Below are 24,834 nucleotides of genomic sequence, written 5' to 3'. Positions count from 1 at the left end.
GGTTAGTGGTACGAGTTGTGAAAAGTGTGATTCATAATTCGTGCACCATGCACAAATTGTGAATCACACTTTTCACAACTCGTACCACTGACCAGCAAGTGCACTGGGTCGTCCAAGTAATACCTCACGTGAGTAAAGGTCGAATCCCACGGAGATTGTTGGTTTGAAGCAATCTATGGTTATCTTGTAAATCTTAGTCAGGAAGTCAATTATGTTTATCAGTTGAATTGCGAATAAACAAGAGAGCATGGATTAAAGGTTACTTGTTATGCGGTAATGGAGAATATGTTGGAGTTTCGGAGATGCTTTTTCTTCTGAATCCCTGCTTTCCTCTGTCTTCTAATTCACGTACGCACGTCCTCCTATGGCAAGCTGTATGTAGGGGTTCACCGTCGTCAATGGCTACATCCCATCCTCTCAGTGAAGAATATGCTCACATGCTCTGTCACAGCACGGCTAATCATCTATCGGTTCACGATCATACTGGAATAGGATTCTTCGTCCTTTTGCGTCTGTCACTAACGCCCAGCACTCGCGAGTTTGAAACTCGTCACAGTCATTCGATCATCGAATCCTACTTGGAATACCACAGACAAGGTTTAGACTTTCCAGATTCTCATGAATGCCGCCATCAGTTCTAGCTTATACCACGAAGATTCTAATTAAGAGATCTAAGAGATACTCATTCAATCGTATATAGAACGGTGGTGGTTGTCAGGCACACGTTCATGGTTTGAGGAAGGTGATGAGTGTCACAGATCATCACCTCCATCACAATTAAGCGCGAATGAACATCTTAGATAGGAACAAGCGTGTTTGAATGGAAAACAGAAATACTTGCATTAATTCATCGAGACACAGCAGAGCTCCTCACCCCCAACAATGGGGTTTAGAGACTCATGCCGTCAAAGAGTACAAAGTTTTGATCTAAAAATGTCATGAGATACAAAATAAGTCTCTAAAAGTTGTTTAAATACTAAACTAGTAGCCTAGGTTTACAGAAAATGAGTAAACTGTAACAGATGGTGCAGAGATCCACTTCTGGGGCCCAATTGGTGTGTGCTGGGGCTGAGACTTAAGCAATTCACGTGCCTAAGGCTGTTTTGGGCGTTCAACGCCAGGTTTGGATCCATTTCTGGCGTTGAACTCCAACTTTTGATCCTTTTCTGGCGCTGGACGCCAGAATTGGGCAGAGGACTGGCGTTGAACGCCAGTTTACGTCGTCTATCCTCGTGCAAAGTATGGACTATTATATATTTCTGGAAAGCCCTGGATGTCGAATTTCCAACGCAATTGGAAGCGCGCCATTTCGAGTTCTGTAGCTCCAGAAAATCCACTTTGACTGCAGGGAGGTCAGAATCCAACAGCATCAGCAGTCCTTTTTCAGCCTGAATCAGATTTTTGCTCAGCTCCCTCAATTTCATCCAGAAAAATACCTGAAATCACAGAAAAACACACAACTCATAGTAAAGTCCATAAATATGAATTTTTCCTAAAAACTAATAGAATTAAACTAAAAACTAACTAAAACATCTTAAAAACTATATGAAATTAACCCCAAAAAGCGTATAAAATATCCGCTCATCACTAGCCATCTCCAACGTTAGTGACAATGTTGAATGTCACTAACGTTGGCTCATCATCCTTCTCCTCCCGTTAACTTCCACGTTAACTAAGTTAACGTGGGAGTTAACGTGGCTCATGGTGGCAAGTGTGGGCTCCTTCCAACGTTAGTGATAATGTTGGGTGTCACTAACGTTGGCGATCACCTTCCTTCTTCACGTTAGCTTCCACGTTAACTAGGTTAACGTCGGAGTTAACGTGGCTTATTGGGGCTTGGGTGGGTTCCTTCCAACGTTAGTGACAATGTTTGGTGTCACTAACGTTGTCGACCACTTTGTTTCCTCACGTTAGCTTCCACGTTAACTAGGTTAACGTGGAAGTTAACGTGGCTTAATGTGACTTGGCCAACGTTAGTGATAATGTTGAATGTCACTAACGTTGGCTTCCCCCCTTTCTTCTTAACGTTAGAGGCCACGTTAACTAAGTTAACGTGGCAACTAACGTGGCCACTTATGAGCTTGGTCCAATGTTAGTGATAATGTTAAGTGTCACTAACGTTGGCTCCATTTCCTTTCTTCCACGTTAGAGTTCACGTTAACTTAGTTAGCGTGACTCTTAACGTGGGTAATGATGGCTTCGAGAGCGTTATTGGCAATTACTTTTCTCATTAACTTTGCAAGTTACTCCCATTCCACGTTAGTGTTAACGTTAGTGTAACTAACGTAGCCACTAATGTGGTTCTTCTTTGCTTCCTTTGTCCTGAAATCAAAGTTCTAGTCCATGTCATGGAAAATGCAACATCCAATTTGTCCTTAAATTTATGCAAAATCCTCATGAAATCATGTAAAGTGCACAATGTATACTTGAATCAAGATGAAAGTGAATATCTACCCAAAACTATCTTATTTTCTAAGGAAATGCATGGAACTACCCTAAAAATAGTAAAGAAAAGGTCAGTAAAACTGGCCAAAATGCCCTGGCATCACAACACCAAACTTAAAGCTTGCTTGTCCCTAAGCAAGTACTGGAACAAGAGAATGATGAATAGAATGCCAAGAGAAATGAGTCATTCTTGTGGAAGTCATGTCCCTGGTTTTATGGTGGTTTTATGCATAGCAACTTAGGTTCATTCCTGGCTTTCAGACCTTTATCATGTCCTAGAATACTTACTTTGATTGCATCCCATGAGACTTTTATTCATTGATCCTTTTGTTGTTATTTCAGGGCTTATTTTTGTTCTTAAGCTAAGTGCTCTGTAAGGGGGCAACTCTTTAAAATAAGCTTTCAGCCAACACTCCTGAACTAGTTGGTTCAAGGCGCTAAGTGTTGAAGCACTCCTAAGGACTTACTTGCTCAAGTCTCTCCCCCATACCTACACACCACAGGCATATAGTTTATTTATTTTCTTTTCTTGAGACCTTGGTGTCCAGCACCTCTTTGGGTTACTAAATATTCTGTAGTGAGGGTTACTCTTGATAGTGGACTTTCAGCTGATAATCCCGAGTTAGTTAACCCAAGTTACCAAGTGATAAGGCACCCCTAAGAGCTTATTCATCCAAGTAGATCCCTCACACAGGAGCACCACAGACACATGCCTCAAGATTAAGACCATTGGTGCCTAGCTTTATTGCTTACTCTTTTTCTTTTATTTTTCAACCTTTATTGTTCTTTCCCTTTTTCTTATTAGGATCTTCTTATTTAGCTAGTCTCATGGGGTGTATTCAAGGCATATGATTCAGGACAGATAGTTGTCTTCCCACCTTATGGTTGAACAAATTTAGCTAACTTATGACTATACCATAAACTCATGAACTTATTCCATAGTATGAACTCCTTTCTGGTCTTTAAAAACACTCATTCTCTTTTTCATTTGATTTAAAAGAACAAGCATACAAATAAGCAAAGTAAGGATGCAGTGACATAAGGACTAGCAATCATAGACCTCTTCAACACAAAAACTTAAAAGACAGAATTTAAAAAGGTTTAAAGCTGAAATGGAAGCAACTTCTATTTCATACAAGATCTTCCTTATTTAAAACATAGAAAAAAATGGACCAAAGAAGGAACTCCACCACCTTTTACTCATGTGGCTGCCCATGCTTTCCTCCTTGTTTGTCTTCTTTGTGTCCTCTTGCATTCCCTCGCATCCGTGCTAATCTTGCTTGCTTCCAATCCTCAAGTGCCTTTCTCACTGCTTCATGACTTTCTTCCACCTTTTGTCTTTCTTCTCGTGCTAATTCATCCCTCACTTCTTCATACCTTGTGATTCCTGGATGCAATATAGGCAACTGTCCTACTAAGTAACCAAGCCTGGCTTGAGTATTTATATGATGCCCAGTCTCGCTCAGGTAAACTCCTTCTGCGAATGCCCTTTGCTCGTCCAATAGTTCTGCCTGTTCTATTTGTCTTCGATGCATCTCATGTATATATGCACCTTGATGTGCTTGGATGTTGATTAGCCTCTGGATGGATTCTTGTTGCTCATTTTGACTTTGTTCCATCCTGTGGAATGTTTCACTCCATTGTTGTCCTTGACTCAGTTGCTGATCCATCATTTGCTTTTGCCACTCCCCTTTGTTGAGTCATCCATCTTGAGAGTGACTCCTCTTGCTGCCCCATCATCTGTAGTTGAAGTTCTCTCTGTGCTCCTTGGCTTTCCAAATATTGTCGAGATAGCCCATCAATGGCCTACTACAATTGGTGCATATCCAAGGTGGCTGGTGCTTGCCCTTCTACGACTTGTCCTTCTATTACTTGAGGGGCTGGCCTCTTCCTTTGCTTTCGTTGAGGCAGGGGGATGCGGTAGCATGCATTCGTTGAACGGTTATTGGAATGCCCTCTTTTATCCATACGGGGTCCTCATGTTCAAACACCACCCTAGCTTTCTTGCACAGTCGTTAGATAGTGTTGGGGTAACCTAACGTTCCCCTTGAGTCACTTTTCTCTGCCATTTTTCTAATGCGTTCTGCTATGAGTTCATGAACTTTGATCTCTCCTCCTTTGAGTATACAGTGCACCAGTATGGCTCTCTTGAGATTCACCTCCGAATTGTTCGCTGCTGGGAGGATGGACCTCCTTACAATTTCGAACCACCCTTTTGCTTCTGGGTTGAGGTCTGCTCTCTTGATGAACCTTGGTCTCCTATCTGCATATCTTTCCCAGTCAGCTCCTGGTACACAAATGTATTGCACAATCTGGTCATGATTAGGGTTGTTGTCCATTCTTGAATGATAACTCTCTTCTTCAAACGGTATGGACCGCAGCTTTAATGCCCTCATGACACTCAGGGGACCAAAATCCACAATCTTTCCTCTCACAAAGCTTGTATATGACTCATCTGCTTTATCATATCGGACCGCATTTGCATAAAACTCTCTTATAAGATTTGCATTCACCTTAATGACCAGATCAGTGAGGAGCTCCCATCTTCTCTTTTCTACCTTCTGTGTGATTTCGGGACACTTAGTTTTCCTAACTTGAAATCCAAGCTCATATATGATCTCCTTATCCACCATCCACCCGTATTGCAATGCATGGTACAAGCTTCTAAATCTCTTTTCATCATACGAGTGTTACTCCATAGGTTCCTTTCCCTTCCCTCTTTTGGAGCTCGAAGATGCCATGAATGAGGGTTAATGTGTGAAGTTGGCAAGGGTGTAGAGACTTTTGGTTGTTTAGGGTTGAGTGCAATGAAGGGAGTGAAAGGGAATCCAAAATGGAGAGGTGTGAAGAGTGGGGTACGGAACAAGGGTCACTTATATAGAGAGGTTGTGAGTGAATGGAGGGTGTAGATTGATAGAGTGGTTGTTTGATGGACGGTTGGGGTTGTGCATGGAGAAAGGACAAGGATCATCACTTTATGATGGAGATTGCTCGGTCTTCAAGGGTCCCCTTCTTTTCAATGTTGCATGGCAACATTTTCCAATGCCTTCCCTTTTTAGAACAAGTGTGTAGTTTCTCCTCATGAAGTGGCCGAACTCTTCTCATTTAATTGTCCAATCAATCCCCTTCAATGCTTCTTTTCTTTTCCTAAAAAAAAAAGATAAAAGAAAAAAAGTAAGAATTAGTATCATAAAAGAAATCCATTTAAATTTTACGGCTAGAATAATAAAGAAAAGAAAAGATTTTGTTTATTCATGAACTCCAACTAACTAACTAACTGTGTATCCTTATATGCACATTGGTGGCACCATGGGGTGACACCAAACTTAGTTTCAAGCATTGTGATGAAGAGGTTGTTGTTCAAAGCACCAAGACTAGCATGCTTTGGGTAGCATTCATGCTTTCTTGGCATGCTTTGAACACCAAACTTGTTCTTCACTATATACTGCATTTTAAGGATTTCACCAAGTTTTTGTCAAGTTTGGGTCGGAATTCACGAATATTGACTTATTCACTATTTTCTAAAAGCATATAAAACATGGGTTGCCTCCCATGAAGCGCTTCCTTAGCGTCACTAGCTTGACGTTTCTCCCCCATCAGGGTGGTTGGTAGTGCTTAAAGTCCTCCCCTCTTGCCTTGGACTTATATCCATTGGTTGTATCAATGATCTCCACATGTTCCAAGGAGAGAACTCTGTTGATAGTGAAGACCTTAGGTAACTGAGATGGTACAGTTGGGAGATTAGGGGGGATATCTGGGAAGTAAGCTGAGATCACTTTATCCCCTGGAGAGAAGCCTTCCGTAGGGATCTTCTTTTTCCTCCACCCCCTTGGTACCTTCTTCCTTGTCCCTTTTGATGTTGCCTTGCTCTTGGTGACTTCTTCTTCTAAGGGAATTTTGTTGTTGTCTTCACATGTCTCTGGTGGTTTAGGTTCCTCCAGCTTTTCCTTGAGTTGTGACAACTGCTTATTTCCATGTTCATCAACCAAGGGTTTTCCCAGGTGGGCTGGTTGTCCTTCAGTGCTTGCTTCCTCTTTCAGCATCTCATTATGATCTTTGTTTGGTTCTTTGTTTTCTTGGTCTGCTTCTTGTGAGAGTTTGAAGACATTAAAGCTGAGTTGTTCATCATGGATCCTCAATATTAGCTCCCCTCGCTCCACATCTATGAGTGCTCTGGCCGCTAGGAATGGTCTTCCCAATATGATTGGGTGAGTGTGGCTCTCTTCCATGTCCAAGATGAAAAAGTCTATGGGAAGAAAGTATTTCCCAACCTTTAACAACACATTTTCCACCACCCCTATTGCTTGTTTTTGAGTTTTGTCAGCCAGCCTGATGACTACATCTGTGGGTGATCTGCAGCCTCTTTACCAGGGATAAGGGCATTAAGTTGATGCTGGCTCCCAAATCGCAGAGTGCTTTATCAAGTATTGTTTCTCCTATGGAATAGGGGACATGAAAACTCCCTGGATCTTTTCTTTTTGTAGGCAACTGCGGTTGAATGAGGGCACTGCACTCCTTGTTCATCACTATAGTTTGGCCTCCCTTGAGTGAGCTTTTCCTGGGAAGCAGCTCCTTCATATACTTGATGTATGCAGGCATTTGTTAAATAGTCTTGATGAATGGTATATTGACATGCAGAGATGCAAACAAATCTAGAAACCTTGAGTATATTCTCTTCTCCACAGCACCATTGAGCAGTTGGGGAAAAGGTGCATAGAGTCTCAGTAGCTCCTGTTGTGAGATTTCTGGTTCTTGATGATCTTTTTCCTATTCTCTACTGAGGTATCTTCAGGTTGTTCTGACAGCTTGCTTGGCTTGTCTTCAGTCTCCTTATCACTTATAGTGACCATCTTGCAATCTTCCCATCTTACTTTTTTTGTTTCACCTCTCGGATTCTTCTCTGTGTCACTTGGGAATCCATCTGTGGGTTTGGGAATTTGCTCAGAGAGATACCCCACTTGAGATTCCAACCTCTTGATTGTGTCTCCCTGATTCTTGAAACTTGCTCACACTTCCTCCTTGAACACCTTGTTGTCTTGAATCTCCTTGCCTATGCCTTCAAGTAGATTCTCAATCCTTGAGAGTCTGTCATCAAATGCTTGTAGATCGTGATTAGAGGTGGAAGGATGAGGTAAGTTATTTTGGTTTTGATGTGAATGTGGAGAGGTGTTGTTATGGGAGTGTTGATATGGCCTAGATGTGAAATGTTGGTGAGCTGCATTGTTGGGATTTGGGCGTCTTTGATCAAGGCTTTGGTCTTGTTGATTTTCCCACCCAAAGTTTGGGTGATTCCTCCATCCAGGGTTGTAGGTCTTGGAGTATGGATCATGGTTTTGCCTAGGTGAATTCCCAATGTAGTTGGCTTGCTCCTGACTACCCTCTGCTTCTTCATTCACTCCTTCTTGGGTTGTTGATGAAGTGGCGATTGCTGCTACTTGGTTCCTCTCCATCTTCTTGGTGAGGTCAGCCATCTGCTGGGTGATGAGCTTGTTTTGGGCCAGCAGAGCATCTACATTATTTAGCTCCATCACTACTCTTGTGTTCCCTCTTTCGGAAGCATAGAAATAGTCATTCTCTACTACAGTTTCAATGACATCTATGGCCTCCTTAATGGTCTTCTTCTTGTTCAAAGATCCTCCGGATGAATGGTCCACTGCCTTCTTTGATTCATATGACAGGCCTTCATAGAAAATGTGCAGCTGCACCCATTCGTTGAACATATCTGGTGGGCACCTCCTTGTTAGGTCTTTAAACCTCTCCCATGCTTCATAAAGAGTCTTACCATCTTGTTGCCTGAAAGTTTGGACCTCAGCTCTCAGCCTATTGATTCGTTGAGGGGGGTAAAATCTTACTAAGAATTTGTTCACCACATCTTCCCAAGTTGTCAAGCTCTCCTTTGGGAGAGACTCCAGCCACTTGGCTGCCTTATCATTGAGTGAGAATGGAAATAAGAGCAGTCTATAGGCATCAGGATGAACACCATTAGACTTCACTGTGTCACATATTCTCAAGAAGGTGGTTAGATGTTGATTAGGGTCTTCTTGGACACTTCCTCCAAACGAACAGTTGTTCTGCACAAGGGTGATGAGCTGTGGTTTTAGTTCAAAATTGTTGGCATGGATGGTTGGCTTTTGGATGCTACTTCCACAGTTTCCTGGGTTTGGATTGATGTAAGAGCCTAAAACTCTTCTATCCTCCCCAGCATGATTTGCTCGTCCTCCTCTGCCATGGTTGTGAGCTTCTTCTTCATGATGGTTTTCCATGTTTTCTTCTATGTTTGGTTCAAAGTATTCCTCCTCTTCCTCAGCACCAACTACTCTTTTTCCTCTTGCTTCCCTTCTTAATCTCAAGAAGGTCCTCTCAGGTTCAGAATCAAAGGAAGTTGAAGCCCCGCTTCTTCTCCCTGTCATACAACCAACAAGTACAAGCAAGGAAAATAGATGCAGAAAGTATTTCTGTCGGAATTACTATTAGTGTGAGTGATGCAATATATCAAACAGTTAGTGGGTTAGTGAAATGAATGGTAAATAACAAAGAAAAAGTAGGGGAAAGGGAAGAAATTAACTAAAACAGAAAGTAAATGACTCAAATAGAAAATTAAATCAAACAAAAATAAAATGCTTAATCTAGTTATCCTCCAATTTAATCATTGTTGATGCACAATCAATCCCCGGCAACGGTGCCATAAACTTGATGCACGAAAAACTTGTCTCTCAACAAATTTCCTTCGGCAAGTGTACCGAATTTGTCGTCAAGTAAAAACTCACAATAGAGTGAGGTCGAATCCCACAGGAATTGATTGATCAAGCAACTTTAACTAGAGGAATGTTCTAGTTGAGCGAATCCAGAATTTGAGTTGAGAATTGCAGAAAATTAAATGGCGGGAAAGTAAATAACAGAAAAGTAAATGCTGAAAATGAAGAACTGGATGTAAATGACGGAAAGTAAATTGCAGAATTGTAAATGGGAATGGGGGAATTGCTCATAAGAGTAAACAATAGAAATTAAAGAGAATGGGTAAGATCAGAAATGGGGAGTTCATTGGGCTCAGGAGATGTTGCATTCTCCAGATCAATTTCATTTTCATCTCTTCCTCAATCAATGCACTCATTGATCTCCTTGGCAATCTTAAGTGATCGAATTACAATTCCTTGTAATTCAATCTCTCAAATCTTGATCAATAGCCAATTCCTTGGTCAATTTCTCATGAGAAGAGATGAAGTATGGTCACTGATTATACCACATGCATTTCCCAAATCAAGTGTTGAGAGGATTATAGTCACATATCCATCCAAACCCAATTTGGTCCAGCATGAGAAAGCATTTCTAGCATGATCTCTTCATTCCTCTTTCAAGGTTCAGAAGAGATCCAAGTATGAATAGCTTCTTTTCCAAGATAACTACCCAATTGGATGAAGATCGAAAGCTTTCAAGTAAAATCAAGAGAAAAGATAGAAGAAGAATAATGAAAACTAGTATTGATTCATCAAATTACAACAGAGCTCCCTAACCCAATGAAAGGGGTTTAGTTGTTCATAGCTCTGGAAAATGAAAACAAAGATGGAGAATACATGATGAAACTAGAAGTGTAGAGAAAGTAAAATACAGAGAGTAATTCTATGCCCAAAAAGGCTCCCTATATTTTCCCACTCCCTAAATAATTCAAAGCTACTCCTATGTATACTACTCTTCTGCTCTTCTAGTTGGCTCTTCAAGTCTTGGGTCTGGGCCTTTGGATCCTGAGTTTGAAGCAGTTATCTTCTTCATTGGGCTTGGCTTTACTTGCAGGGAGAAAGTGTGAAGTGGATAGAGACTTTAGCTCAGGATGTTAGTGGTGTTAACGTTCAGTGAAAATATGGGTTCAAGAACGTTAGTGACACTCAACTTTTTCACTAACGTTCCTCACCCAAGTAAGAGCCACGTTAACCTCAACGTTAGTGGCACAAACGTTGCCACTAACGTTGCCTCTATGTCCCTCGTGCACGTTATTGGGACTCAACTTTCCCAACAACATTGAGAAGCCTCCCCCTTCCCTACGTTAGAGTCCACGTTAATTTAATTAACGTGACTCTTGTAACGAAGGCTTGCCAACCTTCGAGAACGTTAGTGACACTTAACATTGTCACTAACGTTCCAATGTGCTCATTAGCTCCCACGTTAACTAGGTTAACGTGGCTTCTAACGTGGCTGTGCTAGCCATCTCCAACGTTAGTGACAATGTTGAATGTCACTAACGTTGGCTTATCATCCTTCTCCTCACGTTAACTTCCACGTTAACTAAGTTAACGTGGGAGTTAATGTGGCTCACGGTGGCAAGTGTGGGCTCCTTCCAACGTTAGTGACAATGTTGGGTGTCACTAACGTTGGCGATCACCTTCCTTCTTCACGTTAGCTTCCACGTTAACTACGTTAACATGGGAGTTAACGTGGCTAATTGGGGCTTGTGTGGGTTTCTTCCAACGTTAGTGACAATGTTTGGTGTCACTAACGTTGTCGACCACTTTGTTTCCTCACGTTAGCTTCCACGTTAACTAGGTTAACGTAGAAGTTAACGTGGCTTAATGTGACTTGGCCAACGTTAGTGATAATGTTGAATGTCACTAACGTTGGCTTCCCCCCTTTCTTCTTAACGTTAGAGGCCACATTAACTAAGTTAACGTGGCAACTAACGTGGCCACTTATGAGCTTGGTCCAACGTTAGTGATAATGTTAAGTGTCACTAACGTTGGCTTCATTTCCTTTCTTCCACGTTAGAGTTCACGTTAACTTAGTTAGCATGACTCTTAACGTGGGTAACGATGGCTTCGAGAGCGTTATTGGCAATTACTTTTCTCATTAACTTTGCAAGTTACTCCCATTCCACGTTAGTGTTAACGTTAGTGTAACTAACGTAGCCACTAATGTGGTTCTTCTTTGCTTCCTTTGTCCTGAAATCAAGCAATAAAGTGCATCAAAGTTCTAGTCCAAGTCATGGGAAATGCAACATCCAATTTGTCCTTAAATTTATGCAAAATCCTCATGAAATAATGTAAAGTGCACAATGTATACTTGAATCAAGATGTAAGTGAATATCTACCCAAAACTATCTTATTTCCTAAGGAAATGCATGGAACTACCCTAAAAACAGTAAAGAAAAGGTCAGTGAAACAGGCCAAAATGCACTGGCATCACTTATTGGCTATGAAGGAACAAGGGGGGTTTGATTATAAGGGGTGGAAAATAAATGGCAAGAAAAGTAAATGAATCAAGCAATTAAAGAAAGCAAAATAAAGAAAAGCAATTAATAAAGAGAGACATTCATGGCAAGAATTGAGATCATAGGCCTACTATCCTAGTTACTAATAACAATAATTAACAAGAATTTATCTTATTACGTCATCCCCGATGATGGAATAAGATATAGGTTATCTTCCATGAGAGAAAGTCTAACAAGACTAGCTAATCTCAATCCAAATGTCCTGATCAACTCACTAATTGGATTAGCAAGAGATTAGAGTAAATGAAAATGATATTAACTAACAATTCTAGATCACCAACATAGGTTGGGTTTTCATGACTCAGGATTGCCTAATTACTCTTTCCAAGCCAAGAATGCTCAAAGTCTACTCTAAAGCCCAACCAAGCATTTTGTCAAACAGTTAGTGGGTAATAAATGAAAGCATGGTAAATATGCAAGAATAATAAAATCTAACAACTACCAATTGCAAGGAGAGTAAATCAACAACTTAATTCATCAATGAAAGAAACATCAACATCAAATTGCATTAAATATAAACCAAATCCAACATGAGTTCATCATCACAAAAGAGAGAAAAGAGGGAAATTAACACTACAAACCATGAGAATAAAAGGGTAGAAGCAAGAATTCATAAAGGAAATAAGATGAAAACATGAGATTGAACCTAGATCTAGAAGAGATTAACCTAACCTAGCCTAATTCTAGAGAGAAGAGGGAGCTTCTCTCTCTAGAAAATACTCTACATGATGCTAACACTTCAAACAATTGCTCCCCCTTTGCTTGGACTTCAATTCTGCATGAATTACACTCAGAAACAAGTTGGATCTGGGCCTGGGCAGCTCAGAAATCGCCCTCAGCATTTGGCCTTTAAGTGAGTCACGTGCTGGTACCAGCGCGTACGCGCCATGTGCGCGTGCGTGTCGATTGGTTGTTCCTTCATCCACGCGTACGCGGCATGTACGCGTGCGCGTCTCTATGTGAAATCACTTCTGTATGTGCGCGCCTTGTACGCGTGCGTGCCCATCGATGCATTCCCAATTCTTGTTTCCTCATGCATTCTCCACTTTGTATGATTTCCTCCTCATTTTTTCCATCCAATACTTGCCTTATGAACCTGAAATCAGTCAACAAACATCAAGGCATCGAATGGAATTAAAGTGAGTTAAAATCACCAATTTAAGGGCCTAAAAAGCATGTTTTTACACTTAAGCACAATTCAAGGGAGAATTACAAAACCATGCTATTTCATTGAATAAATGTGGGATAAGGTGGTAAAATCCCCTAAAATAAGCACAAGATAAACCACGAAATCAGGGTTTATAAAATCTCCCCACACTTAAACTAAGCATGTCCTCATGCTAAAATTAAGAAAGAAGCAAAGCGTATCAACATTTATTCAATGCAAACTAACTACATGCAACCTATCTATATGCAATCTATCTACATGAATGCTACTACTTGGTCAAAATAAGTCAACTTCCAAGAATACATATATAAGAATAAGGGCTAAAGCCATAGCAGTTGAAGCAAACCCACAATTGGATTGAATCATTGAAAGATTTTACAAACTTGCAAGAAAAGATGATTGTGGGTGGAAGCATGTAATTGAGCGATCGAACCCTCACCAGATGTGTATCTGATGCCAAGGCATTTTGGCCAGTTTCACTGACCTTTTCGTTATGGTTTTAAGGTAGTTTCATGCATTTTCTTAGGGAATAAGCAAGTTTTGGGTAAATAATCACTTACATCTTGATTCAAGCAAACATTGTGAATTTTACATGATTTCATGAGAATTATGCATGAATTAAAGGACAAATTGAATGATGCATGTCTCATAACTTGGATCAGAGCTTTGATGCACTTTATTGCTTGATTTCAGGATAAAGGAAGCAACGAAGAACCACGTTAGCAGCCATGTTAGTCTAGCTAACGTAACCACTAACGTGGAATGAAGGCTAGCTTGCAACGTTAATGAAAAAAGTGATTGCCAATAACGCCTTCGTGAGCCATCATAGCCCACGTTAGTTGCCACGTTAACTATGTTAACGTGGAAGCTAACGTGGAAGAGAAGTAGAACTCCAACGTTAGTGGTAAAAGTAAGTGCCACTAACGTTCTAAAAGGGGCAATTGGCCACGTTAAGAGCCACGTTAACTTAGTTAACGTGAGCTCTAACGTGGAAGAAGAAGATGATGCCAACGTTAATGACACTCACCTTTGTCACTAACGTTGAACTAAGCCCATATTGGCTACGTTAAAAGCCACGTTAACCTAGTTAACGTGGACTCTAATGTGGAGGGAGCAAGAATCACCAACGTTAGTGACACTCACCTTTGTCACTAACGTTGGATTGAGCTACGTTAGTTGCCACGTTAATTACATTAACGTGGAAGCTAACGTGGAGAAGAGGGATGATGAGCCAACGTTAGTGACACTCACCTTTGTCACTAACGTTGGAGATGGCTATCAATACCACGTTATAAGTCACGTTAACTCTAAACTTCCCTTCCCCATTTAAGATTCTGCAATTTACTTTCCGTAATTTATTTTCTGCTATTTACTTTCCCGCCATTTAACTTCCTACAATTCTCAACTTACTTTCTGCTTAGCTCAACTAGAACATTCTTCCAATTAAAGTTGCTTGACCAATCAATCCCTGTGGGATTCGACCTCACTCTACTGTGAGTTTTTACTTGACGACAATTCGGTATATTTGCCGAAGGAAATTTGTTGAGAAACAAGTTTCCGTGCATCAAGTTTATGGCGTCGTTGCCGGGGATTGATTTTGTATCAACAATGATTAAATTGGTGGATAACTAGATTGAGCATTTGTTTTTATTTTGTTTGATTTAAGTTCATTTGAGTAATTTACTTTTTGTTTAGCTATTTTCTTCCCTTTCCCCTACCCATTCTCTTAGTTGTTTACAATTCAGTCACTAACCCACTAACTGTTTGATATATTGCATCACTCACACTAACAGCATTTCTGTAGAAATTACTGTCTGCATCTATCTCTCTTGCTTTTGCTTTGTTTGTTGTATGACAGGTAGAAGAAGCGGGGCTTCAACTTCCTTTGATTCTAAACCTGAGAGGACCTTCCTTAGATTAAGGAGGGAAGCAATAGGAAAGAGAGTAGTTGGTGCTGAGGAAGAGGAAGAGTACTTTGAACCAGACATGGAGGAGAATATGGAGAACCATCATGAAGAAGAGGCTCACAACCATGGCAGAGAAGGTCCAGCGCATCAGGCTGGATAAGAGAGAAGAGTTCTGGGTTCTTACATCAACCCAAACCCAGGAAACTGTGGAAGTAGCATCCAAAGGCCAACCATACATGCCAACAACTTTGAACTAAAGCCACAGCTCATCACCCTTGTTCAGAACAATTGTTCATTCGGAGGAAGTGTCCAAGAAGACCCCAATCAACATCTAACCACCTTCCTGAGGATATGCGATACTGTGAAGTCTAATGGTGTTCATCCTGACACCTATAGACTACTTCTGTTTCCCTTCTCACTCAAGGACAAGGCATCTAAATGGCTGGAATCCTTTCCAAAGGAGAGTTTAGCAACCTGGGAAGATGTGGTGAACAAGTTCTTGGCAAGATTCTATCCTCCTCAACGGATCAACAGGTTGAGAGCTGAGGTACAAACATTCAGGCAGCAGGATGGTGAGACTCTATATGAAGCATGGGAGAGGTTTAAAGACTTAACAAGAAGATGCCCGCCAGATATGTTCAATGAATGGGTGCAGTTGCACATTTTCTATGAAAGCCTTTCGTATGAATCAAAGAAGGCAGTAGACCACTCATCCGGGGGATCTCTGAACAAGAAGAAGACCATTAAAGAAGCCATGGATGTCATTGAGACTGTAGCAGAGAATAACTACTTCTATGCTTCTGAAAGAGGCAATACTAGAGGAGTGATGGAGCTGAACATTGTGGATGCACTGCTAGCTCAAAACAAGATGATTACCAAGCAATTAGCTGACCTCATCAAGAAGATGAAGAGGAATCAAGTAGCAGCAATCACCGCTTCAACAGTAACCCAAGAAGGGGTGAATGAAGAAGCAGAGGGTGATCAAGAACAAGCCAACTACATTGGGAATTCACCTAGGCAGAATCATGACCCATACTCCAAAACGTATAATCCTGGTTGGAGGAACCACCCAAACTTTGGGTGGGGAAATCAACAAGACCAAGGCCAAGATCAGAGACGCCATAACCCCAATAACAATGCAACTCACCAACACTCAACACAGAGGTTATACCAACTGTAACGACCCAATTTTCAATATGTCTAGATCATACCGGAAACTGAGCGCTACCAATTTGTCTTCCTAATTATTATCTATTATTTATCATATGAGCCTGATTCGTTGTTAAACGCGTAGTTAATTTGCTTGGTGTATTTTTTTTAAAATATTTGGATTAATGGACAGAATCATTTATAATCAATTCACAAGTAATAACAGATAAAACAGTTATAAACAACCACACAAAAATACGTCACAAGTAGTTGACAACATTCGGTGATTCAGCCTTTATTAGCATATAGACTGTTAGTTAGAACACCCCTAGATATAGCTAAATAATATCTATATACATATATATACATACAACATCCCAGGTCCTGACCTGTTCAAGAGGTCCCTAAGCTGGCACCTAGGCTAGCCTAGACTCTATACTCACCTAGTCCCTCTAAACTACTAAAGCGAGGGAAAGTACGTTCTTAGGTCTTCAAAACTCAAGTCAAGTGGAACGTCATCAAAAGATAGAACATCATCTGCTACTCCTCTGCACGATAAGACTTTTCCACAGGACGTCTCTCTGGTGCCTCATGAAGTAGCCACACAATAGGAATCTCGTACACAGGATTTAGGTTAAAGTACGCATACGAACGGGGTGCAGACGTTGGCTGGTCTCACAGTATATACATATAATCAGAGAACGATATTCACCCTAGACTAAGAAGACTATCTAGAGCAGAATCCTCTTCTTGCGAACGGTCATCAGCGAACTATGGTAAGGTACTCTTACTTCCATCTGAAGGGGAAAGGGAGAGAGAAAGGGTAAGAACTTAGGAGTTCTTAGTAGGGTCGGGGTTATTAGTTACGTTCATTTATTTGGGGTCGATTAGTAGACGAGTAACATAATATAGCGAAGCAGTAAATAGAAGATAAAGATAGAAAGAGAAAGTAGAGACAACAAAAAGCAGAACACAAACAAAAGAATACAAGAAAATAAAACACAGAAATATCATACGAGCAGACAAACATAAAGAAGTAGATCACACACAGAAAGGAATGCAACAAAGAATGATGCGCAGACAAGAATGATGCATGTCTAGCCCTAGCGCAGGCCATGAGCTCATGTGTCGGTTAGCTGCCCGCAATCCCGACATTTATCCGGTCACGAGTAATCCCGATTTCCCGAATACGATTTTTCGTTCCTAAATAAATGCGCATATAATAATAGCCGCTCATTTGAGACAGCCTCTGCTTACTGCAGGAAAATATATATACTCTGCTCTGCTCTGGGGAAGCGGAAAATAGCTATAGGTAACTTAGTTTCCCTACAGAAGCTCTGGGTTGCATTAAGCAACTAATATATATATATATATAAATATAGCTCTGGGTTGCATCAAGCAACTAATATATATATAAATATAGCTCTGGGTTGCATCAAGCAACTAATATATATAAATATAGCTCTGGGTTGCATTAAGCAACTAATATATATATATATATATAGCTCTTCATTATATTACTCTTCTCTTTATATCTCTTTACTCTGTTCTGGTTTCTCTTTTCTCTGTATCTCTTTACTCTGTTTTAATTACTCTGTTCTCTGTATCTTTTATCTCTTCTCTGATTACTCTTTTCATCTGTATCTATATTACTCTTTTTTCTCTTTATCTCTTTACTTTACTCTGGTTACTCTGTTTTCTTTGTTTCTCTACTCTGATCTGATTTCTCTGCTTAACGTATGTATTTAAAATTTATGTAAATTTCGGTATGAATAGTTTGCCTGTCCCAAGTATAGGTTCATTAAGTCTATACTGAAACAGTTTAACTTTTCATATAATACCTAACCCTAGTCGCAACTCAAGGACTAACTATGTTGCCCTAGTTCGTTCACTAATTTCTGTCTGTTTTTCTGTTATTAAAACCTTACAGACTTTTCTTTAGTTTTTATCTTTTCTTCAACTTTTTATCTGTTCACTAATTTTTTTCTAGTAACATATTTATTATGAGAATATAACATGTATAATGAGGCCTTAGCATTGCTAAATTCATCAGAGAGTGCTGGTGCTAAGCTGCACCAGTAAACCGTAAACCCAGTTAAACCGATTTTCTGTTTTTAACAAAAACAGACCAGGTAACCTTATAATGTCATTCAAGCATTTTCTAATACTAATATAATGATAATATTATACTATTATCTCTCTCCTCTCATGAATCAAGTCCGGTTCGTCAAACAGAGACTATTTACGAAAATCAGAATCAAAACTGCCAACCGATACGGTTCAAAAACTAGGTTCATCGCGATTGCATTATCGAGCTTGCCTCAGAGGAGGTTCTAGCTTAAGGATGACATAATGATAATGAGGATTGAGATGCTTGATGATATAGCAGAGGTGTTCCCTTTACTGATCTTCCGGAGAAATCCGTACTTTCAGAAAAGATCTCATGTTCTCGAAAATCAGGGTTGTTACATTCTACCCTCCTAAAAGAAAATTTTGCCCTCAAAATTTCAGTTACCTAGGAATAAATGTGGGTAATCAGCTTTCATCTTATCTTTCAGTTCCCAAGTGTGCTCTTCCTCTCCTCTTTGTTTCCATGCTATTTTGACTAAGCGAATAGTCTTGCCTTTTAGCTGCTTATCACTTCTTTCTACGATCTGAACCGGTGATGCTTGATGTGTCAAATCATTTCATAACTGTACTGTCTCTGGTTGTAAAACGTGACTCTTATCGGGAATATATTTCTTAAGTTGCGAGACATGAAAAACATCATGAAGGTTTGATAAATAAGGAGGAAGGACTATTTGATAAACTACTAGACCGACTCTTTTAAGTATTTGGAAAGGTTCTATGTATCGTGGGTTAAGCCTTTTAGTCTTAAGGGCTCTACCTATTCCAGTAATCAAGGTTACTTCTAGAAAGACACGGTTTCCGTCACTAAACTCTAAGGGTCTACATCTATTATCGGCATAGCTCTTTTGGCGGCCTTATGCTGTCTGGATCTTCCGACGAATCTCCTTTATCTTCTCAGTAGTTTCTTACACTAAGTTTGGACCTAAGACACTAGCTTCTCCATCGTCATTCCAACACAATGGTGTCCGACATCTTCTTTTGTAGAGAGCTTCATATGGTGCCATCCCGATACTTTATTGGCAACTGTTGTTGTAGACAAATTCGACCAACAGCAAATACTTATCCCAGCTGCTTTGGTTGTCTATCATACATGATCGTAACATGTCTTCTAATGTCTGGATTGTCTGCTCTGATTATCCGTCTGTCTGAGGATGGTATGCTGTACTCATGTGCAATTCTGTTCCCAACACTTTCTGGAAAGCTCTCCAGAATCTGGATTTAAACATCGGATCTCGATCTGAAACAATTAACAAAGGTATCCCGTGCAATCGTATGATTTCTTGAATATATATCCGTGCCAGCCTTTCTAAAGTATAGTCAACTCGAATCAGAAGGAAGTGCGCTGACTTTGTCAACCTGTCCACAATTACCCAGATGGCATCGTGTCCTGTTGAGGTCCTTGGCAATCCCGTGACAAAATCCATAGAAATCTGCTCCCATTTCCATTGTGGTATTTCTAAGGGTTGTAGGGTTCCTGACCGCTTCTGATGTTCCACCTTCATCTTCTGGCAGGTTAAACACTTTGAGACATAATCAGCTACTTCTTTCTTTAAGCTCGGCCACCAGAACATTTGTTTTAAATCTTGATACATCTTTGTCACTCCAGGATGCATAGAAAATCTACTTTGGTGAGCTTCAGCAAGAATCTTTTGTCGCAATTCTCCAGAGTTAGGCACACAAATTCTTTTCTTGTACCTCCATAGGCCACTACGATCCTATCTCACAGCTTCTTCAGCTCTGCAAGCAATGGTGACATCCAGTACAGTGCTATGGAAATTGGTCCGGCTCCAGGTACTAGAACAATGCTGAATTCTATCTCTCGCTGAGGAGGAAACTCAGGTATGTCGTCCAAGAAAACATCAGAAAATTCCTTCATTATTCAGATTCGTTCTAAGCTTAATTCACTATCATTCGAGCTAGCCGCTAACAGAACGTACTCCTCACAATCACTCCCGCCTAAGGTAACTCTTACAGAATTCAGATATAAGGTGTGGGATAGAAATGGTTTAGTACATAGACTATCAGATGGAATAACAGCAGTTCTTTTAAAATAATCAAGGAAAACATGATACTTAGATAACCAATCTAATCCTAAAATAACTTCTAAACCACATAGAGGTAAACAGATTAGATCGTGTATAAAAGTCCTGTTCCTAATAGTGAATGGTACTTGCAGGCACACTAAACTGGTCAAAGCATTTTGGGATTCAGGTGTATGGACAATCAAGTAAAAATTCAATTTAAAGAAATATAATCCTAACTCGTGAGCAATAGTTAGAGAAATAAAGAATGCGATGCACCCGAATCATACAGTACAGTTAGAAATCGATTCTTGACATAACCTGACCTTGAATGAGAGCATCCGATTGCACAACATCGTCAATAGTGATAACAAACACTCGTCCTTGTTGTTGGATTCTGATTGGATTTCGAGTAAATCCCTTTGGACAATCCTTGGCAACGTGTCCAAGTTCTCCACAAGCATAGCAGTTAGGTGATCCAAACTGGCAAGACCTGTTACTATGCTCTTTTCCGCATTGCTTACATGCAGGGTTTATGTAAGCCTGACGGGCTCGTTTACCATTGCCTTGCCTTACTTTACCTCGAGCGATAAATAGTATTGCCAACGGACTCATCTACCATTCTTTTTCGACAGTCTCTTGCCCGATGTCCTTCCTTATTACAGTAGTAACATAAACCTGTTCTGAACCGACAAAGCCTACTACCATGATGCTTTCCACAAGTTGGGCATACTACACCACTTTGAGCTTGGTGAGGTTGACTCTCATGACCTTGTTCAATGTCACGGTTATTGTCACTACGATTATTGCGAGTTAAAAGGCTGACATCTCGGTGGTTTCCATTCCAACACTGGAATTGACCAATGGCTTTAAAGTTGCGACCTTGAGGGGCTAAATTTTGAACAAAGTCTCTTTGTGAACCCTTCCTACGACCTGCTCAAGCTATCGCCACCTTCTTTGAATATTCTTCCACTAGTTTACTTTTATTCACTAGTTCAGCAAAATTTCGTATCTCTAGCGAAACAACAGAATTCATCAGTTCTTCTCGGAGTCCTCCTTCAATCTTAAAACACTTTCATTCTTCAAAGTCTTCTGGGTTCCCTTGACAAATCTTGGAGAAACGGCACAAGTCATCGGACTTACGGGCATACTTAGCAATAGTCATATCCCATTGTTTCAACTGCATAAGCTCCATCTCCTTAGCATCTCGTGCTGCTCCCAGAAAATACTTTTTATAAAATTCGTTCCTAAAGATATCCTAAGGAATGTAATTTTTATTCTATTGTAGCAGTCACTGTATCCCCTGCCACCAGTACTCAGCTTCTCCCTCGAGCATATAAGTAGCAAACTCCACGTGTTGTCCTTCCAGAACATGTTGCGCTCTCAGTGATCGTTTAATACCTCGAAACCAGTTATCAGCGTCAGTCGCAACGAGTGTACCCTTGAACTTAGGCGGATTAACCTTCAGAAAGGTTGCAAGGGTCATAGGTCTTTTAGGATGCCCTAAGTTATTCTCATCATTCCCATTATCTTCTCCGTATTCATTCTCGTTCCCATTTCTCACTCCGAGACATTCAACAACCCTAGCCGCTGCTACAGCAGCTTCACGCACTACTTCAGCCACGTTGTTCATGGTAGCCATAAACGTTTTCTGTTCCCTCTCGTAGTTAACATTAGGAATTCCTTCCCGTACGCCTCGTCTCCGTGAACCCATTGTAGTCTTGTTCACACCAAACAATCATTGTTAAGGTGATCAGTCTTAACACTTCAAGTCAAGTGTGAACATTCCCAAAATGAAAACACAGAGACAATCATGCAGCATATATCACTAGGATATCCTATACGCATGAGACACACAACAGAGTATGCAATGAAGCATAGTCAATCCACTCCCCAGGCTCTACTGGGAACGAACTGCTCTGATACCAAATTGTAACGACCCAATTTTCAATATGTCTAGATCATACCGGAAACTGAGCGCTACCAATTTGTCTTCCTAATTATTATCTATTATTTATCATATGAGTCTGATTCATTGTTAAACGCGTAGTTAATTTGCTTGGTGTATTTTTTTTAAAATATTTGGATTAATGGACAGAATCATTTATAATCAATTAACAAGTAATAACAGATAAAACAGTTATAAACAACCACACAAAAATACATCACAAGTAGTTGACAACATTCGGTGATTCAGCCTTTATTAGCATATAGACTGTTAGTTAGAACACCCCTAGATATAGCTAAATAATATCTATATACATATATATACATACAACATCCCAGGTCCTGACCTGTTCAAGAGGTCCCTAAGCTGGCACCTAGGCTAGCCTAGACTCTATACTCACCTAGTCCCTCTAAACTACTAAAGCGAGGGAAAGTACGTTCTTAGGTCTTCAAAACTCAAGTCAAGTGGAACGTCATCAAAAGATAGAACATCATCTGCTACTCCTCTGCATGATCAGACTTTTCCACAGGACGTCTCTCTGGTGCCTCATGAAGTAGCCACACAATAGGAATCTCGTACACAGGATTTAGGTTAAAGTATGCATACGAACGGGGTGCAGACGTTGGCTGGTCTCACAGTATATACATATAATCAGAGAACGATATTCACCCTAGACTAAGAAGACTATCTAGAGCAGAATCCTCTTCTTGCGAACGGTCATCAGCGAACTATGGTAAGGTACTCTTACTTCCATCTGAAGGGGAAATGGAGAAAGAAGGGGTAAGAACTTGGGAGTTCTTAGTAAGGTCGGGGTTATTAGTTACGTTCATTTATTTGGGGTCGATTAGTAGACGAGTAACATAATATAGCGAAGCAGTAAATAGAAGATAAAGATAGAAAGAGAAAGTAGAGACAACAAAAAGCAGAACACAAACAAAAGAATACAAGAAAATAAAACACAGAAATAGCATACGAGCAGACAAACATAAAGAAGTAGATCACACACAAAAAGGAATGCAACAAAGAATGATGCGCAGACAAGAATGATGCATGTCTAGCCCTAGCGCAGGCCATGAGCTCATGTGTCGGTTGGCTGCCCGCAATCCCGACATTTATCCAGTCACGAGTAATCCCGATTTCCCGAATACGATTTTCCGTTCCTAAATAAATGCGCATATAATAATAGCCGCTCATTTGAGACAGCCTCTGCTTACTGCAGGAAAATATATATACTCTGCTCTACTCTAGGGAAGCGGAAAATAGCTGTAGGTAACTTAGTTTCCCTACAGAAGCTCTGAATTGCATTAAGCAACTAATATATATATATAAATATAGCTCTGGGTTGCATCAAGCAACTAATATATATATATAAATATAGCTCTGGGTTGCATCAAGCAACTAATATATATAAATATAGCTCTGGGTTGCATTAAGCAACTAATATATATATATATATATATATATATATATATATATATATATATAGCTCTTCATTATATTACTCTTCTCTTTATATCTCTTTACTCTGTTCTGGTTTCTCTTTTCTCTGTATCTCTTTACTCTGTTTTAATTACTCTGTTCTCTGTATCTTTTATCTCTTCTCTGATTACTCTTTTCATCTGTATCTATATTACTCTTTTTCTCTTTATCTCTTTACTTTACTCTGGTTACTCTGTTTTCTGTGTTTCTCTACTCTGATCTGATTTCTCTGCTTAACGTATGTATTTAAAATTTATGTAAATTTCGGTATGAATAGTTTTCCTGTCCCAAGTATAGGTTCATTAAGTCTATACTGAAACAGTTTAACTTTTCATATAATACCTAACCCTAGTCGCAACTCAAGGACTAACTATGTTGCCCTAGTTCGTTCACTAATTTCTGTCTGTTTTTCTGTTATTAAAACCTTACAGACTTTTCTTTAGTTTTTATCTTTTCTTCAACTTTTTATCTTTCTTTTATCTTTGCCTCACTAATATGTTCTTACCACTCCCTAAGTGTTTTATGAAGTTAATTATGAGATTCTGCGCTTAAAGTTGTCTTTCTAAAGCTTTTACAGAAAACTGCCTTTTCCGCATTATTTTATTATTATTTATTAAAATATTATTTTTAACTAAATATTATTATTTAATATTTTATTATAATTTATTATTTTATTATTAAATTTTCGAAAATTAAATTTACTTTAATCTTTAACCTTTAAAATTCACTTTTTACCACCTGTAACTTTTAATATTTCTACTTTTACCACCCTAACTTTTGGAAATTACAAAATAACCCCCCAAACACCAAAATATTTACTTCCCTGCCCTTTTATGGATCAAAAAGGTGTTCTTCATTGTTCTTCACCACACTCAAAGTGTTCTTCGTGTTCTTCGTAAATTCTTCAGATTCTTTCTCTGTTTTTACCCGTTTTTCAGTCTTTTCAGCAACCGATTTTTACCATAATTCAAAATAAATTAGCAGCCACTAAAACCCCATCTTTTCTACATGATTTTAACACAAATTGAACCTCAATTTAAGCTTAGGGTTTCGTTTTTTTCCAGCTGCCCAAGAACACACATTCATAGCTTGAATTTCATCAAATTTCATCAAATTTTCACCAAAATTTCAACAAGAATTACTCATACAAACAATCAATTTCAAGCACAGCCAAACCATATCATAATCACACAACTCAAACACAATCAATCAAGATTAAATTCGTCAATCCCTACCTGGTTTTGCTGCTCCTAATTCGGTTAAACTTTCAGGTGGTCCTTAAACACTTTTTCCTCTTAAATCACATCAAGAAAACACATATTTAAGCATGT

General features: G+C 39.7%; 1 non-coding gene across 1 annotated transcript; it reads right to left on the bottom strand.

The window, feature by feature from the left end:
• Positions 1-15,308: 15,308 nt before the first annotated feature.
• LOC112724269 (small nucleolar RNA R71) lies at positions 15,309-15,415 on the bottom strand. Its single transcript, XR_003163440.1, has one exon. It is a non-coding gene; the product is annotated as a small nucleolar RNA R71 (small nucleolar RNA).
• Between the last annotated feature and the right edge of the window lie 9,419 nt (positions 15,416-24,834).

This window comes from Arachis hypogaea, chromosome 11 (genome assembly GCF_003086295.3).
Source record: "Arachis hypogaea cultivar Tifrunner chromosome 11, arahy.Tifrunner.gnm2.J5K5, whole genome shotgun sequence".
Classification (NCBI taxonomy): domain Eukaryota; kingdom Viridiplantae; phylum Streptophyta; class Magnoliopsida; order Fabales; family Fabaceae; genus Arachis; species Arachis hypogaea.
This window is presented reverse-complemented; position numbering and strand designations above follow the sequence as displayed.